The 19,196-nt window shown below is 42.0% G+C and overlaps 1 pseudogene; it reads left to right on the forward strand.

Annotated features, from left to right (window-relative positions):
* LOC133764051 (protein-L-isoaspartate O-methyltransferase domain-containing protein 1-like) overlaps positions 1-11,477 on the forward strand; it is a 46,324-nt pseudogene extending 34,847 nt beyond the window's left edge.
* Positions 11,478-19,196: the final 7,719 nt, after the last annotated feature.

Genomic DNA, 19,196 nt, shown 5'->3' on the forward strand with positions numbered 1-19,196 from the left:
ACACTGAATAACCAAAATCTCCAGGGATAGATCTTGGGGTCTCTCTAGGAAACGGGCAAAAAGTAAGATCTGCGGTAGGTATTCCATGTGACCAGCTATACCAGTGCCTTCTACACTTGCTATACAAGGTCCCAGGTTCCTGCAAGCCTCTACCTCAAACCCATCCTCCTTCCCCCAATGCAATTATATTTTGTAACAGATTTTTAAGCCCTTTTAATTTGGAATCAAAATTTTTGCAGTGAGTCCCCACACAAACCTGCTACATCTTCCTAAGGTTCCCATACTCTGCATCCATTCCTTCAATAAGAACTGAGTAATACAACGGTAAAACCTCCTCCACATAAGAGTCTTCACACCAGCCCTGCTGATCCAATCTGATGCCTTCTGCTCTAGTACTGCCCCATCTCTCTTGTGCTGTCAATATTGGGCTCCAGGGAGTCCTCCTGGAAGGGTGGAAAGGGGAGAGTGTAACTGAGCACAGCCTGCCTGGGATCTTGAGCTGTACAATCTGTATGAAGAACAGGGACACTTTTCTTGATGCAGGTGAGGGGTTAAGGGGTGGATCACTCTTACTTTTCCTGACACTCATGTGCCCAACACTAAGGCTGATGTTGAGAGTACCTAGGATATCTGCACACTGGGAGGACCCTGACTCAGAGTGGCAGACATCCCTGTCACAAAGAGCAGCCCCATCTCTCCAAGTCCTACTCTTCTCCTGTTCTCTTCTAGCCCTGCAGAGGCAGCAAGAGACTGGTCAGTTTTCTGTAGGTTGACAAAGTAGCTCCTGCTCTATTCCAGCTGTTTCTTGCTCTCCCCACCCTGGACTGCATTCCCCTGTGTAGTTCATGGTTGTGCCACTGTGCATGTGGATAAAATAAGTCCATGAGTATCCTGTGGGTGTGTATGTTCTACCACTCTAGCAGGGCCTTGCTGATTCATGCTCAATGTACAAAACTCATTGTCACTGTCACCTCTTGAATGAGACTTCCATCAGAGTTGCAGCAGGTGCCTCCCGGTTTTCCCAGCATACTCCAGGGGCCATCATGGGGAGGTACATGGGAGTTGGCAGAGTCTGAAGCCCTATTAGGAAACACCTGTTACTAGGGGGATCTAGGTAGTATGGTAGGAACAAAAAAATAAGTCACAGAATTCTACTCATATGTGAAATATAATAAAGCTGATCTCAGAAGTTGGGGTATTTGGATAGTTACCAGAGTCTGAAGCGACTACGGTGAGAGAGGATAGGAAAATGTAAATGGTACAAGCGATAGTAAAATCCTACACTACACATTGGGGATGAAAGTTCTGTTGTTGCATTGCACAGTAGAGTGACAATACATAATGATAATGCTTATTTTATTTTAAGTAAATGTTAAATGTTTATTTAGATACTATGCTCCTAAATCTGCATTTATGAAATAAATGAAATTTGTTTACCATAAGAAATTTTAAAACAAATGAAAATTAATAGAAAGAACTTAGGGTATTTTCACCATAAGATATGATGTATTTGGGGATGACGCTGTGGCGTAGCAGGTAAAGCTTATCCTGGTCTCCCATGGGGTGCAGGGCCCAAGCACTTGGGCCATCCTCCACTGCACTCCCTGGCCACAGCAGAGAGCTGGCCTGGAAGAGGGGCAACTGGGACAGGATTGGTGCCCTGACCGGGACTAGAACCCGGTGTGCCGGCACCGCAAGGCAGAGGATTAGCCTATTGAGCCATGGCGCCAGCCAATAATTTAAAATTAAAAATAAATAATTTGAAAACAACCCCATATTTGCACAACCAAATACATAGAGATCACAGCAGAATAAAAATGAAATATAAAACAGATTACAATAGAAAAATAGTTTGAAAATAAGGACACATTAATATTTAGAATTTAAATGATTTTTTCTCGAAAGATTTTTGGATGATAATAAGAGAATATTTGGAAAATATAAAATAAACTGAATGTACTAGAAGAAACCCCAGCAAGGAAGGTGAGTATGCAAAATTCAATGAAATATGTTTTAAGAACAAACAAATTAAATGAAATAAAACTATTTACAAAAGCATTAAAAATAGAAACTACTTGGGAACAAATAACAAATATTATGTAATACCCCATGCTATGAAAAACAAAATATTCATGATAGTATATAAAGAAGATCCAAATGAAGTGGAAAGTCATAATACCTGCATTGACTATAAAACTCAATGTCATTGTGGTCATTGTCATGCAGTGGGTTAAGTTGCCATTTGGGGTGCTAATGTCCCATAGTAGTCTACTTCTGATCAAATCCCCCCTCCACATCTGATATAACTCTCTACTACTGTGTCTGGGGGACAGAAATGATATACTGAGTGCTTGGGCCCCTGCCACGCATGTGGCAAACCTAGATAGATTATTGTGGTTTTGAGTTTTGTTTTGTTTTTATCTTTGTTTTGTTTTTGGCTTCACATAGCTCTATTACAAGTATTTGGAGATTAAAACTACAGATAGAAGATTCATTTCTATTTTTTCCTCTGTCACCCTGACTTTCAGACAAATAAAGCTAAGAAAATTCAGTAATTCGGGACATGAATTTCCCCAAATTTATTTTAAAATATGAAGAAATGCCATCACAATTCCAACAACTCTCTCTCTCTCTCTGTATCCTCATGAAAAATCACCTTCTAATTGAAAAACATACTTTAAAATGAAAAGGACATAAAACAGTAAAGCTAATTTTAAGAAAGATCAAATATTGTGATTTTCAACTACCTCATACCAACAGTTAAAATGGGAGAATGACATTTTGGCATAGTGCATAAAGCTGCTGCCTATGGTGCTGACATCCCATAAGGGTGCCAGTTCATGTTCTGGCTGCTCCACTTCCAATCCAGCTCTCTGCTAATGCACTTAGGATAGCTGTGAAATATGGCCCAAGTGCTTGGGCCTCTGCATCCACATGAGAGACCCAGAAGAACCTCCTGACCCCTAGCTTCAGCCTGGCCCAGCCCTGGCTGTTGTGGCCATTTTGGAAGTAAATCAGCATGTGGAAGATGTCTCTTCTCTCTCTCTCTCTCTCTCTCTCTCTCTCTCTCTCTCTCTCTCTCCCCCTCTCTCTCTTTCTCTCTCTCTCTCTCTCTCTCTCATGTGTGTTTGTGGAGGGTGTCTCCTTGTCTCTCTGGAACTGTTTTTCAAATATATGATTACTAGAGTCCAAAAACTGACCTGAACATTTCATTTGATGATATTCAACTAATGCACTCATGTAATCAAAGTGTTAAAGGTTAAAGCTTCAGTGAATGACATACCACGTAGAACCCCAAGTCATCCCATAAGATTATATTGACAAGTAATGGCATAGACCTTGACTTGTGTAGATATGTTTTGTGATGTTCATCAGTAACAAAATTACCTAATGATGAATTTCCCAAAATGTATTCTCATTGTAATACATGACCATTACATGGAAGCCACTTACTTGGGGAATAAATTCACCAAAATTTGAATTATGTATTTATATTCATTTGATTTGAAAAGCAGAGAGAGATACACACAGAGAGAAAGATATAGAAAGAGAAATAGAGGGGCCAGCAGTGTGATGTAGAGGGTAAAGCCACCCCCTGCAGTGCTGGCATCCCATATGGGCTCCAGTTCAAGTCCTGGCTGCTTCACTTTTGATCCAGCTCTCTGCTATGGCCTGGGAAAGCAGTGGAAGGGCCTTGGGCCCCTGCACCCATGTGAGTGAGCCAGAAAAATCTCCTGGCTCTGGGCTTCAGATTGGACCAGCTCCAGCCTTTGTGGCCATTTGGGGAATGAACCGGAAGATGGGAGATTTCTCTGTCTCTGCCTCTGTCTCTGTTTCTCTGTAATTCTGCCTTCCAAAAAAAAAATAAATAAATCTTTTTAAAAAGAGAGGAATGGAGAGGGAGATACAGTGACAGAAGAAGATCTTCCCTATGCTGCTTCATTCCCCAAATTATTGTAACAGCCTCACAGTGCCTAATTAAAAATCATAGCCCTGGACTCATTCCAAGCTCCTGTATGGATAGTAGGATCCAAAGTGCAGCCAAAAGTTGCAAGCAGGCATTTGGATATGAATGTAAGTATCCCAAGCAGCATCTTACTTGCTACATGAAATGCCCACAGCCAAGCCAAACTTTTTTAAATCGGACATATGAAGAACTCTAATAATTCAATAATAATAAAACAGTAAGTCCTAGGATACATGAAAAATACTTCAAAAGATGTTTTAAAGGAGCTTTGTGTATGCCTACTAGTGTCAAGAAAAGAAACTCAACATAAGTCCTATTAATGGAAGTTCAAATTAAAACACTTTCACATATCAGTAAATACCAGCAGACTGACTAAATTTAAGAAGACTGAGGATACCAAACATTGGTGAGGATGTGGACTCACTGAAACTTTCATTTATTGCTGTTCAGAATATAAATGGAACAACATTTGGTGGCAAATTTACACAATTAAAACACATATTACATGGGTTACCAACTGCACTTCTATGTATTTTCCCAAGAGAAAAGAAAAAAAATACACACCAATATTTTTACAAGAATTTCACCGAAGATTTATTCATAAGGGTCATTAATTAGGGATTAAAATTTTGTATCACCTAGAGTAAATTTATAGAACCACAGATATTCTCATCATTGAAAAATGTTAAAAACACCATCCTGGAGAAAATGTGGTAAGGTGGTTGTCTTAGATAAGGGCTATTTGAGGGAGTGAATCCAAAGGGAGCTTTCTGGAATGATGGAATTATTAGAAATCTCAAGTGTGGTGGTTACACTAATGTTTATATTTATTAAAACTCACTCAACATTGTACTTTGAAGGGATACATTTCATTATCATAAATTATATTTATACAAGTGCTAAAAATAAGGCATAAACTAAAAGGTGCATAAATTTGGTATTTTTGGAAAACTATAGAGATATACACTTGTCACCTAATGCATGAGCAAAAGTCCCCCAAATTGAAAATGTTTTCATGAGGAATTAGCTCCCTCACAGATTTCTGTGTGGAATTCAAATTGTCACAGCTTCTGTGGAAGTGAACATGAAGATTTTTAGGAAACTCTCTGTTCATTATGTTTTGATGCAATGATCCCACATACAGAAAATCTGTCCCATAATTATTTAAATTGACAAAAATAAGGATGATTTCTCTCTCCATCTCTCCTTCTATGTCACACTGTCTTTCAAGTAAATAAATAAACCAATAAAATTTTAAAAAGAAAATGGAAAAGGAATGTAGCAAAACTGCATATCATGTGTTAATGTGATATATATAAATAAAATTATAGTCACATGAAGGAGAGAATATGTATAGCGACAAAACCAGATGAAAACATTATTTTGGTTTTTCTATGCCAAAATTCTATGGCTTTTTTATATGTCAAATTTCAAATTTCAATGACCGTTATGTCCCTTGCATTTCCAAATATTTTAAATTAATATGAGAGAGAGAGAGAAAGAGAGAATAAGTCTTCCATCTGCTGATCCACTTCGGAAGTGCTCACAACACTTGGGGCGAGGTAGACTGAAGCCAGGAATCTAGAATTGAATTTAGGTTTCCCATGTGGATGCAGGGACCACATACCTGCTGCCTCCCAGGGTATGCACTGGTCAAAAGTAGAGTTGGAAATAGAGCCTGGACTCAAACCCAGCTACTCTGATATAGAATGTGGTCAACCCAAGTAGTGGTGGGAAGTAACATTGTGGCAGGGATGGCAGGGTCAGTGCCAGGATGTCCAATGTGGCAAGGACAGGTGGTAAGGAAGGCTGTGACAGGATTTCAGGTGGCATCAGGGACATTGTAGATACCAAAGAGGAAGATTTGCATGGAATATAACTCTCATTCAAACTCCACATGCTGTAATCAGGGAGGGCCCATGGTCTGGCCTTCTGGTTTGGTGTTGCTCTTATTGGCTCCATAAAGACCATGTGGCTATGCCTGGGCATGACAGATCCCCTGTCACACTGTTACCAGATCTGGTACCTGCTCCAATCACCACCATTTGCCAAGGCTAGAGGAATGCTTTCAGGAACATATCAGCTTTGTGAACTTGGAACTTTCTATACCATATGGATAGCAGTTGCTGCCCATGTCCTGGACCTCAGCACATGTCATTGTCATATTTTACATAAGATCACATCAGGGGAACCATCATCCTGACCTTGATTTGACATCTGCAGTCACAGCCCTGTTGGCCTGACAACTGCACCTGGGTGGGATGGGAGGAGAGGAACAGCTGCTAATGAGCCCAGCTGGCTGGAAACTCCATTTCAACTACCACACCTTGGTTACCATGGGTTTGGCAAGCTGTTTTTTAGTAAATTAAATATTTTCGGAAATGAACCAGTGTCAGTTGACAGACTTCCTGAAAAAAACCAGCCAGGTGGGCTCAGCCAGCAACCCCTTCTCTCCTTAGACTCAGAGTCTCAGTGGTGAGGGGTAGCCCTGATGAGTAGCCAGAGAAGATTGAAGGCAAGCCCTAGGGGGCCCTCTCAACCAGACTTTCCTTCACATTTGAATGTATAACCCATCCCACCTGTCAGAAGGCCTCCACCCTTAGGCCTTGCTTTCTGCTGTTATGCTGTCTCTCAGGCCTGCAGGTCCCTCTCCCACCACACACTAAGAGCTGGAACAGGTGGCCTGGAGGGAAGGACAGACACCATGGGCCACTTGGGGTAGACACAGAAACATCAATATCTGCCATAGAAGGTGTCCCATCCTCTTCACTCACAGCTAATGTTAAGCCCATTTCCCTCCATATACATGGCTTGCTACAGTCCCTACTGCCACGACAGCATTTTGCCCCCTCCCATCCATGGAAGGGACCAGGCAGAGACCTCATACTCCAAGTACAGGAAAAATAAATAGAGGAAATATATGTTTTGAACAATAAATATGGTATCTAGAATGTAACACTGCATGACATTTAAAAATGTTACAAAAGCACTTTTATAGAATTATAATCAATATATATCAGTTGGATACAGTAACACAATGGAAACCAGTAACTTTATTACTGTTATTGATTCTGAAACAGACAATGAAGATAGACTCATTTATTTGATGGGAGGAATGTCTCTGAAAGAGTGGAAATTGAAATGATACCACACACTGCCTTTAAGGGTGAATACACACGTAACTGAACAACAAGGAAGATTGTTTTTCACTAGGTTGATGTCTCAAATTAAAATGTCTAACTCATTAAAGTTAGAACATCTTATCAACCCCATCACACCACACTCCTTGTCAACCTCCCAAATTCACCATCTTTGTATATTAGGAAAATGATTTTTTTGACAGGCAGAGTGGACAGTGAGAGAGAGACAAAGAGAAAGGTCTTCCTTTGCCATTGGTTCACCCTCCTATGGCCGCCGTGGCCAGCACGCTGTGGCCAGTGCACCACGCTGATCCAAAGCCAGGAGCCAGGTGCTTCTTCTGGTCTCCCATGGGGTACAGGGCCCAAGGACTTGGGCCACCCTCCACTGCACTCCCAGGCCATAGCAGAGACCTGGCCTGGAAGAGGGGCAGCCGGGACAGAATCCAATGCCCTGACCGGGACTAGAACCCGGTGTGCCGGCGCCACTAGGTGGAGGATTAGCCTGTTGAGCCATGGCACCAGCCAGGAAAATGATTTTTACCTAAAAATATGCACACTATAGGATAATCATTTTTATTTTCAATGTTTATTTTGATCTTCTGCTTTCTTTCAGTTTGTCTGTTTTTGAATAATTTATTTTCCATCCATAATCAGATTTTTAGGCCCTATGCTTTTAATGTTAATTTTCCATGTAATACCTTCAAATGTATTAAAATTGTATTGTTATTTTTCAATACATTTTTGCCTTTTTAATTTTATTTTTGAATAAAGAACAAAGAGCTAACTTTGAACATTTTGCTATATTTTTTCATGTGTATCAACAAGACTTGCATAAAATCTGTTAGCTTATCTTGCTTAATAGCTGCTACTGTAATTCACAATACTTGAGCAAAAATATCTGTTGTGATGTATTTTCTTGGTAACTAAGATGAAAGTGGAAGTCATTGAGATAATTTTGTTGGAATGTTGATTATAAAGGAGGAAGTTTTACCTGCAAAATCATTTTCTTTATTCCTTCCTAGAACACAGATAGTGTGTTGGTCATATATGTAGCCATGAGATAAGAGTATGGAGACTATAAGCCACATGGTCATGATCATGTTAATCTTACACTCTCAGACTACTGTATTATCCCCAGATCATATAATTTGTGGAGCTTGTTAGAAAAATACAAATGATTTACAAAAGCCCATGAGTTCAATTATCTATTATACTCAATCAGGTTTATTCTTAACTGAATGGAAACAATATTTTATTTAGTTATTTATTTATAATCATTATCAATCACCCTCCTTATCTCTTACCCAGGTTGTCCATTATGGTAATTTAGTCCCCCACAAATGATGCATGAAGCCCCTCTGGTATTAGGGAAAATACTTCCCAGTGTCTGTCCCCCTCAGCTTCAACACAATCCTAGCATTACTTCAGGAGCATAACTGTGAAAGATTTACCAAATCATATAGATATGTTGTACACTATAATATTTTTAGAGTCTAAAACGATGCTTGTTGTTCCTCTTTTCTATTAAAAGAGACAGTTGGGGAAGCAGGACACACAGCAGACTCATGGAATGGCAAATGCCCAAAACAGCACTCCTGCCTCAGAATCAACCCTTGGGACATTCGGATCTGGCTAAAAGGTCCATGAGAGTCTCACAGGCATGGAAAGCCATGACACGATGGCAAAAAACAATCTAAATGAAAGACCCTGGTGAATAAGACTCCAGCAGAAGGAACAGGCCATCAAGGAGAGAGGCACCTTTCTCTGAAGGGAGGAAGGAACCTCCACTGTGACACGGCCTTGAATAAACAAGTTCAGAGTCTGTGAACTCAAGGACTTCCATAGCCTAGACAGCTCATAGTAAGAGTCTCGGGTGATTGCTGACGTCACAAATAAGAGTGCCAATTGTTAAATCAACAACGGGAGTCACTGGGTACATGCTCCCCACATAGGATCTCTGTCCTTAATGTGTTTTACTATGAAACTTTAAAACACTACTAATCGAACAATACCCTATGCCTTGTGTGGTTGTGTGAATGCAGCCTGTTGAAATCCTTGCTTAGTATATACTAAGTTGATCTTCAGTATATGAAGGTAATTGAAAATGAAACTCGATAAAGGGTGGGATGGGAGAGGGAGAGGGGAGGGCCACAGGAGGGAGGGAGGTTGGGGGGGAAGCCACAATACAAAAGTTGCACTTTGTAAATTCACATTTATGAAATAAAAAATTAAAAAAGAGACAGCTGATTATAATTAATTTAATCAAAACAACAAGATTATTTTTACTTCAATATGACTTTACTATTGTGGTTTTTTCCTACAATAAGCAAACGTGTAGAGAAAGCAATTGTCAAGACATTTCTTAAAATTTTCCCTTTAAATTAATAAATAGATGGCAGTCAGAAAGCTAGAGAAATTAAGAAAAGGTATTATAATTTAAATAAATACCTATTGGAGACATACTAATACTTGCCTGTTAATTATACGCATTCAATTCTTGCTAGTAATGCCTGGCTTATTTTGTTATCACTTATTTTTATCCACAAAATAATTGTAATCATAGCACATCAGGTTAATCTGACACTTAGAGTGTACACAGCAATCCACCTTCCTGATAATTCACTTGTGAGGAAGCAGATAGTGGCTCAACTAGATGGGTTCCTCCCACAGACACAGGAGACCTGGATTGAGTTTCTGCCTCCTGGCTTTGGCCTGGCCCAGCTGAAGCTATTTAGGGCACTTGGGAATGGAACTAAAAAGAAGATTCATTCTCTTCTCTCTCTCTCTCTCCCCCCCTCTACCTCCCTCTCTCTCCCTCTCCCCCTCTCTCCCTCTCCCTTTCTCCCTCCTTCCATCTCTACAATTCTACCCTTTCAAAAAAAATAAATAAATGAATACTTTTTTTTGGCAGGCAGAGTTAGACAGTGAGAGAGAGAGACAGAGAGAAAGGTCTTCCTTCTGTTGGTTCACCCCCAAATGGCTGCTATGGCCAGCATGCTGCAGCGATCCAAAGCCAGGAGCCAGGTGCTTCCTCCTGGTCTCCCATGTGGGTGCAGGGCCCAAGCACTTGGGTCATACTCCACTGCCTTCCTGGGCTGCAGCAGAGAGCTGGACTGGAAGAGGAGCAACTGGGACAGAATCCAGCCCCCAACCAGGACTAGAACCCAGGGTTCTGGCACTGCCGGCAGAGGATTAGCCTAGTGAGCCATGGCACTGGCATGAATACTTTTTTGAAAAGATTTATTTTATTTGAAATGCAAAGGCAAGAAAGAGGTCTTCCATCTGCTGGTTCATTCCCCAAATGGCTGCAGCTGCTGCAGCTGCACCAATCCAAAGGCAGGAGTCAGGAGCTTCTTCCATGTCTCCTGCACTAGTGCAGGGGCCCAAGCACTGAGCAATCTTTGACAGCTTTCCCAGGCCACAGCCGACAGCTGGATCAGAAGTGGACCAGCCAGGACATGAACTGGAGCCCATTGGGAAGCCAGCACTGCAGGTAGCAGCTTTATCTGCTATGCCAAATGCCAGCCCCAGTGAACACAATTTTAAAATAATACATTTTTTAAAAGTTGGCGGTATTGTAGTGGCAGCAGCTGGCTTCCAGGAAGCTCACCAATTATTAAGAGACTGGCCCTGCACATTGCTACAGTGGGCTGGGCTGAACCGCTGTGCCACAGGTCCTTTTAGAATAAATCATGGGATTGAGCTTCATTCAGATGTAGTGGAATACGCCAAGGAAAAACTGGAGAGCTTTGTCAAAAATAATAGCTTTGATAAATTTGAGTTCTGTGAACCTGCATTTGTAGTTGGTAACCACCTCTAGAAATGTCTTACAGTTATCAGTATGATCGAATTTATTGTGGTGCTAGGGTCCAAAAAGGCCATGAAAACTATGTGAAAATTTCACTGAATGTGGGAGGCACGCTAGTCATGCCTATAGAAGATCAGTTAACACAGATTATGTGACCGGGGCAAAACACTTGGGAAAGTAAAAATATCCTTGCTGTTTCATTTGCTCCACTTGTGCAGCCAAGTAAGAATGGTTATGGCAAGCCTGCTTCTGTGGGACTCCTCCCTGTGCTGTCAGGAACCTGCAGGACTTGGCTTGTATTTATATTCACAGCCCACTTAGAAATTTCATAAACAATGAAATGCAGGCCAAAAGGTTCCACCCAAAAGGAAAAGAAAGAGAGTGAAACAGAATTAACAGGCACGTCCTTGTAGGTAATCAGCTTATGCCTCAGCCTCTTAGTGAGGAGGATGAGAAAATGGAAGATCCCAAAGAAGAGGAGAAAGATCACAGTGAAGCTATGAAGCCAGAAGAGCTGCCTCAGAATTCATGGAGAAAGAAAATCATCAGCTGCCCTCCCTGAGTCTTTAAAAGCTTAATTGGCTGGCACCGCGGCTCAGTAGGCTAATCCTCTGCCTGCAGTGCCGGCACACCGGGTTCTAGTCGGGGCACAGGATTCTGTCCCGGTTGCTCCTCTTCCAGTCCAGCTGTGGCCCAGGAGTGCAGTGGAGGATGGCCCAAGTGTTAAGGAGACCAGGAGGAAGCACCTGGCTCCTGGTTTTGGATTGCTACAGCCCGCCAGACGTGGCAACCATTTAGGGAGTGAACCAATGGAAGGAAGACTTTTCTCTCTGTCTCTCTCACTGTCTATAACTCTACCTGTCAAATAAATTTTAAAATATTTCTTAAAAAGAAAAAAAAAAGGGCCGGCACCATGGCTCACAAGGCTAATCTTCCCCCTGTGGCACCGGCACCCCAGATTCTAGTCCTGGTTGGGGTACCGGACTCTGTCCCGGTTGCTCCTCTTCTAGTCCAGCTCTCTGCTGTGGCCTGGGAGTGCAGTGGAGGATGGCCCAAGTGCTTGGGCCCTGCACCCGCATGGGAGACCAGGAGAAGCACCTGGCTCCTGGCTTCGGATCAGTGCAGTGCTTTGAACTACAGCGGCCACTGGGGGGTGAACCAATGGAAAAGGAAGACCTTTCTCTCTATCTCTCTCTCTCACTGTCCACTCTGCCTGTCAAAAAAAAAGCTTGATTGACATGTTTTACAGACAAAAAACAGATTGAGAATAAAAAATGCCTACTGATAATTCCTGTAGACTTGAGCATGCAGCATTTGTTAGGAGTTAAAATAACTATTTCTTTCATCAGAGTGAATTTTAGGGAGGAAAAAGTATAACTTGTTTCTGTTAGTAACAAAAATAATGTACTGAGACATTAAAAAGAATCCCTTTTATAAAATCTATTTTTTTTAAACCTTGGGAAAATGCTGCTGTATAAGAGTCACCCACAATGCTGGAGCTCTTAAACCAAATACTTTTTTTATTTTATTTATTTTTTTTATTTCTGACAGGCAGAGTGGACAGTGAGAGAGAGAGAGACAGTGAGAGAAAGGTCTTCCTTTTGCCGTTGGTTCACCCTCCAATGGCCACCGCGGCCGGCGCGCTGCGCTGGTCTGATGGCAGGAGCCAGGTGCTCATCCTGGTCTCCCATGGGGTGCAGGGCCCAAGTACTTGGGCCATCCTCCACTGCACTCCCTGGCCACAGCAGAGAGCTGGCCTGGAAGAGGGGCAACCGGGACAGAATCTGGCTCCCCGACCGGGACTAGAACCTGGTGTGCCAGCACCGCTAGGTGGAGGATTAGCCTATTGAGCCATGGCGCCGGCCAAACCAAATACTTTTTACACTGAACTATAGAAAAATGATCCTTAATAGACCTTGAAAATCGCCAGAGTCAAGATAACCTCACTAACTTTAAATACTGAAAATATAAAGGAGCAATAAAAACTGAGGGTTGTATTAAGTGTATACTTTTTTTTTAACAGATAGAGTTAGAGAAAAAGATCTTCCTTCCGTTGGTTCACTCCTCAAATGGCTGCCACAGCCAGAACTACACCGATCTGAAGCCAGGATCCAGATGCTTCCTCCTGGTCTCCTACACACTTGGGCCATCCTCCACTGCCTTCCCAGGCCACAGCAGAGAGCTGGACTGGAAGAGGAACAACCGGTACTAGAACCTGGCACCCATATGGAATGCCAGTGCTGCAGGCAGAGGATTATCCTAGTGAGCCATGGCACCGGCCCCAAGTATATACTTTCTAATATTCACTTGCTGTGCTCTTAAAAACCTCTGAGAAAGCAGATATCCCCACCCATCCACACCCCCCCCCCACACACACAGGTCTTTTGGCAACAGATTAAAAAGCAAAAGTTGCAGAGCTTTAAAATTTCATGAAACTTGTGTTTTTTAAAAGACAAATTACTTCATATGTTGCATTATTATTGCACTCATATATTACCTGGAATATATTTACAGCAACTCAGAAATAGTAATTGCAACAAAAGTAAGGTAAATAGGTCTACAGAGCATTTGATTTCCTTATAAGATAAGTTTTCATAGAGGAAATAAAATAACTGCAATTCAAATCAGATTTATATGCTTAAGAAACAGGCAAAGAACTTGAACAGATGTTTTTCACATGAGGAAATTCACATGGTCAGCACATGAAAAAATACTCAGGATCACTTGCCATCAGGAAAATGCAAATAAATACCAAAATGAGGTTTCACCTCACCCCATACAGAAATCAATAAAAAATTAATGCTGATGAGGATGTGTGGAAAAGGGTACCCTAACCACTATTGTTGGGGTTGTAAACTAGTACAGCCATTGTGGAAGACAACCCAGATGTCCATCAACCAATGACTGGATATAGGAAATGTGATACACACACACTATGGAATACTATTCAGCTGGAAAAAAGAAATCCTGTATTTTGCAATAAAATGGATGCAACTGAAAACCATTATATTTAGCGATATATGCCAGTCTCAGAAAGACAAATACCATATTATTTCCCTGATCTATGGTAACTAATAGTATACACAAAAAGTTTTTATATGAACAAAAATGACATTTTGATATTCAATATTTGTTTACAGCCTTGTCTCTGCTTTTGAGGAACAGTGCTATTCCCTGCTTACTCTTTGTTGAATTCTTGACTTAGTTTAGGGTTAATCTTATGAGTGTAATAGATTATGAAAATGGATTATGAAAACTATAGCATAAGGAAGGAGGAGGAAGGGTGACAGCATGGGTAGGAAGTATCCCTGCATGCCCAAATTTGTATATATGAATTCTGTTTACCTTAAAAAATAAATTAAAAGGGACTGGCACTGTGGTGCAGTAGGTTAATTCTCCACTTGCAGTGCTGGCATCCCATATGGACGGCAGTTCTAGTCCCACTTGATCCTCTTCCAATCCAGCTCTCTGCTATGTCCTGGGAAAGCAGCAGATGGTCCAAGTGCTTACTCCCCTGTACCTGTGTGAGAGACCAGGAAGAAGCTCCTGGTTCCTGGCTTCTGATCAGCTCAGCTCCTGCCACTGAATTAACCAGTGGATGGAAGACCTCTCTCTGTGTCTCTCCCTCTCACTGTCTATAACTCTACCTGTTAAGTAAGTAAATAAAATCTTTAAAAATTAATTAATTAAAATGGAAAAAAGCAAAAAGTATGTGAAACCAAATCAGATTACTCTGCTGGAATTTCATCAATGACTTTTAACTTCCCATTAGAGTTGTAATTGTGCTGCTCATTCTAACACTTAGGAATGATCTTTCTTCCTAACATTCCTCTATTAAGTGGACACCTAGAATTTAGTAACCAGAGGTAATTAGGAAAAAAATCTCATGAGCACATTGTGTGGGATTAAACAGAAACTTTAATTTTGGTTCTAAAGAGCAAAAGGCTAGTATATGCCAAGGTAATCTGATGTAAAGATGAAGAAAATGATCATAATGGGCAAAGAGTACACAGAAACATCTCAAACAATCTGGAATTATGTCAGTGTACTACATTTTGGTGAGGATCAAAGATGTAGTTAAAAAAGAGACCAAAGAGTAAGAAGAGTTACTGACTTTGTAAAACAAAGACAGTGATCTTGTGATGAAGAAATTAATGTTTTAAACAATTCAACCATAATTCCAAGTTCTGATATTTGCATTTTAGATATGAAAATGAGGCTGACTATATATATATATATATATATATATATGTATAGGCACACACATACATATATATCTATTTAAAGATTTATTTGTTTTGAAAGTTAGAGAGTGAGGGAGAGACAAAGCGGTAGTTCTTCCATTTGCTGGTTAACTCCCTAGATAGACACTATGGCCAGCACTAGGCCAGGCTGAAGTCAAGAGCTAAGAGCTTCATCTAGGTCTCCCACATGGGTGGGTCATGGCCAAATGAGCCATCTTCTGTTGCTTTTCCCAGGTCAGTAACAGGGAGCTGTATTGAAAGCATAATAGCTGGGACATGAACCCGTGCCCATATGAGATTCTGGCATTTCAGGTAGTAGCTTTATCCACTATGTCACAACGACAACCCCACAAAAATATTTTTAAGTTTTTAACATCATAAGAATTTTTATTTGAAAATAACATATTCTCATATAAATCACATTACGTGCCTATGCCCTATATTCTTGACCTTAAATTCCAAACAGGATCAAATCTAGTTAAGGTAAGAAAGTAGACCATGGAATTATTGGGATGACCTCGATGGGAATTCCCTTATGCCACTAATCCCTGACACTCTGAATCTTTCCTGAAATCAGCGATCACAATGAAGTGACTGGCATAGCCTGCCACGATCTTCCCAAGTCAGGCAGCCTCTCTGGGTGTGATCCAGGTCACTGAGGGTTAAACCATACAGCAGCATGCGCTGCTGGGCCTGGGAGACTTTGTCCCTTCTGCAGGGTTTGAGCAAATATACTGGTGACAAGAAGAAAAGTGAGGAGAGTGAAACACCTCGGATATGCTTTTGTCTCCACAGCTGAGAGTGAAACAGGAGCAACTAAATCTTGTCTGTATTCCCACTTCCTCCCAGGCTGCGGGGCCAGGACCCACCAGCAGAGAGTGCTGAAGGCTTATTTCATGTCTCTTACTTCTTGTTATCATTGAAGGTGCCAGAAGTTATTTATCCTTAACCATCCCCTCTACCTGGGTCAAATGTGTTTAAACGATTATTGTTCATTCAAAATGCACACTAATAGAAAACAATCAATAATATAATATTATACATTTGCTAATGATCTAAAAAAGGCTACCAATGACAAGGACAACAAATAATCATTGGTTTAACTTACAGTGATTTTTTTTTTTTGTAAGACGTCTAATTAGAAGTTACAAACACTTTATGTTCAAGCTCCCCTTCAGACAATGTGGCTGTTGGGCCAGGAAGAACTGGTGGGGCAAGAAGCTGGGGAGCGACTGAAAGAGCGAATACGGAGAGGCCCAAAAGGAGAAAGTGGAGAAGCAGGAGGGGAGCCCGGCCCAGCCGAACAGTCTCCTAGGAGAAGAGGGGCCGGCACAGGGAATGGTGGCATCTGAGGAGGACACGGTCACTGCTGGTCAGGGCGCCCCTCACTCCCCCAGGCTCCGGGTGGTGAGGAGCGTGGCCCGGCTCTCTGTGCAGCACCCACCACTGCCATGGCTGCCCCCATAGCACAAAAAAAAGGTGCGGGTTCAGCCTGCCTGGGCTCCGCATCAGGCTCGCCCCACTGTCTTCTAACTTTACCTCAGGACTTGGTGCCAAAGCGGCCTTCAGACAAGGTCTATGACTGGGAAGCAGCAAGCAGCGAGGCCCCGCTCTTGTAGTAGGCAGGTGCAGGGAAGATACTGGAGAGGAGGGCGGCCCCGGAGTGCCGCCGGAGTCACAGGGACGGAGGCGTGTTAACTGTCAGCGTCTCTGACCCTGGTGCCATCGCTGCCCCTGTAACAGGGAAGAGGCCAACGTTCCTCTTCCCGGCTCAGTGTCGCCCCGGAGAAGGGCGGGTGAGCACGCCATTGGCTCATGGGAGTGAGTTGGTCCATCTGGGCCCCTGAGTGTGGGCCAGGGTTCGGACAGTGTGGCCCCTGGTACACCAGGGCTGGAAGTGACGCAACCCGAGGCCTCAGAGCGTCATAAAGCCTAGCAGACACTGTGGCTGTGATCCAAGCTCTGAGCCGAGGGCAGCGGGGAAGGACTGCTGGGCGCCAGGAGCCTCTGCTGGGCCTCCCGTCGCATGGATTTCTCAGGCGCTAAGGAAACCTTGAGAAAAGAAGTGGGGACCCTCGCCCGCGTGCTGATTTGTGCAGCCTTGCCACAGAACAGAACGCCTGAGATTGGATCGGCAGTGGCTGCTGTCCTGGGTAGGTATGGGGACTTTTTGTTAGTTCCTGGATGCCGAGGTTTTTTTTTTTTTTTTTTTTAAGATTTATTTATATTGTTTGAAAGAGTTACAGAGAGAAGGAGAGGCAGAGAGAGAGAGATAGAGAGAGGTCTTCCATCTGCTGATTCACTCCCCAGTTGGGCACAACAGCCTGAGCTTCACCAACATGAAGCCAGGAGCCAGGAGCTTCTTCCAGGTCTCCCACATGGGTGCAGCAGCCCAAGGACCTGGGCCATCTTCTTTGCTTTCCCAGGCCATAGCAGAGAGCTGGATCAGAAGTGGAGCAGCTGGGTCTTGAACCGGGGCCCATATGGAATGCTGGCACTGCAGGGGCTTTACCCACTATACCACAATGCTGGGCTGGCCCCATTTCCTGGCTGCTGGTTTTTATTTCGTCTTCAAAGACCCAAGATTGTGTTACAGGTAATCCTTATACATCTCTGCCTCTTCATTAGGATTGTCTCTTGTCTGGAAAGGTGCAGCAGGTTTTGATCTTAGACATGCAGGCTGCACCTGCCTTCATCCTCATGCTTTGTATGTCACAGAATCTATACCAATAGATTATTTCCCCTCTGTATTTTCTTCCACATTAGGAACAAATACTGACTCCAAGATGGATGAACTAACTTTTTTTCCTTCAACACTTCCCATTGGAGCTTTTTATCAGCTTCCCCCACCCAACCTGTCCATAAGCTTATAATATTTCTGTTTGATAGGAAATGCTTGAAACACACCTGTTTTCTCTTCCTGCTTTTTCTAACCTTGCAGAGTAGGGAAAAAAGCTAGATTTGTGTAACTTCAGTGTGAACCATAAATCCTGAGACTGAAGAGAGTCAACAGATGTTACTGTCAAATCATTTTCTGGTAAGATTGTTTTCCCTAATTTATATGCAAGGTGCCTAAAGTAACACAATATTTGTATCATGAATCCTTAAAAACAGCACTCCAGTGTGCTCGTTTACTCGAAAGAATTAAGTTTTTAATATTAAGTAATTCTTCCAGATGTAGTGTAAAACTTACATATGAATGAGAGGGTTTTGAGATTGAACTTGTACTAGATTTTAAGATAGATAATGTTTTTGTGTTACTTATAAGTTTCTGATTTCTTTCATGTAATACTAGCTGGGAATGAAGTCCTGTTACTTCCATTTTACTGAGGTGCTGCAACTGACCCAGATGAGAAATGTGCCCATGTTACAGGTGTAATAAGTGAAAACATGGTTGCGATCTAACCCCTTGGACATGTCTGTTCAGGCAAACAGCTCTATCAATTTACCCCATTTGTAACAGTGTTCAGATTTTCTTTTAAAAACTAGTTGTTTAATATTGAAAATATTGTCAAGGATTCATAACCTTTATTTGTTTGCCCAACTCTTGTTTCCCTGGAAGAAGATACACATGTATGCATGCACACAAATTATGCATAGTGTCAGCTGAAGTCAGCACTGCTGTGGGCCATTTATTGTTGCTCTTGTGTTTTGATTAGAAGTCTTTTTAATGAGAACTTTAAAAAGGTTTGTGACACTTATTGTTTTATGGTAAAAAAATACAAGTGGTATGGCAATGTGTGTGTTCCTGTTAAGAATGATCCAAGTTTTTGTTAGCAGTCTTTGAAATGAAAGAGTTTGACTAGGGAGTTACTTCAGAACTGCCAGGCTCCTAGAGGTTTCTAAAGCAGTAAGTGTTGGGTGAGGCAGTGCATGTGCACTTAGCATCACAGGTAATTCTGATGCGCACTGATCTCATTCCAAACATCCATGACAAAAGATAGCAAAACTTTGGATGTTTCACCTTCTGAAATGCAGCTTAGGAACTTTTAAAATCTTTGATCCTTTTAGGAAATTATGTATTGATAGGTCAGTGC

The sequence above is a fragment of the Lepus europaeus genome, chromosome 7 (genome assembly GCF_033115175.1).
Source record: "Lepus europaeus isolate LE1 chromosome 7, mLepTim1.pri, whole genome shotgun sequence".
NCBI lineage: Eukaryota > Metazoa > Chordata > Mammalia > Lagomorpha > Leporidae > Lepus > Lepus europaeus.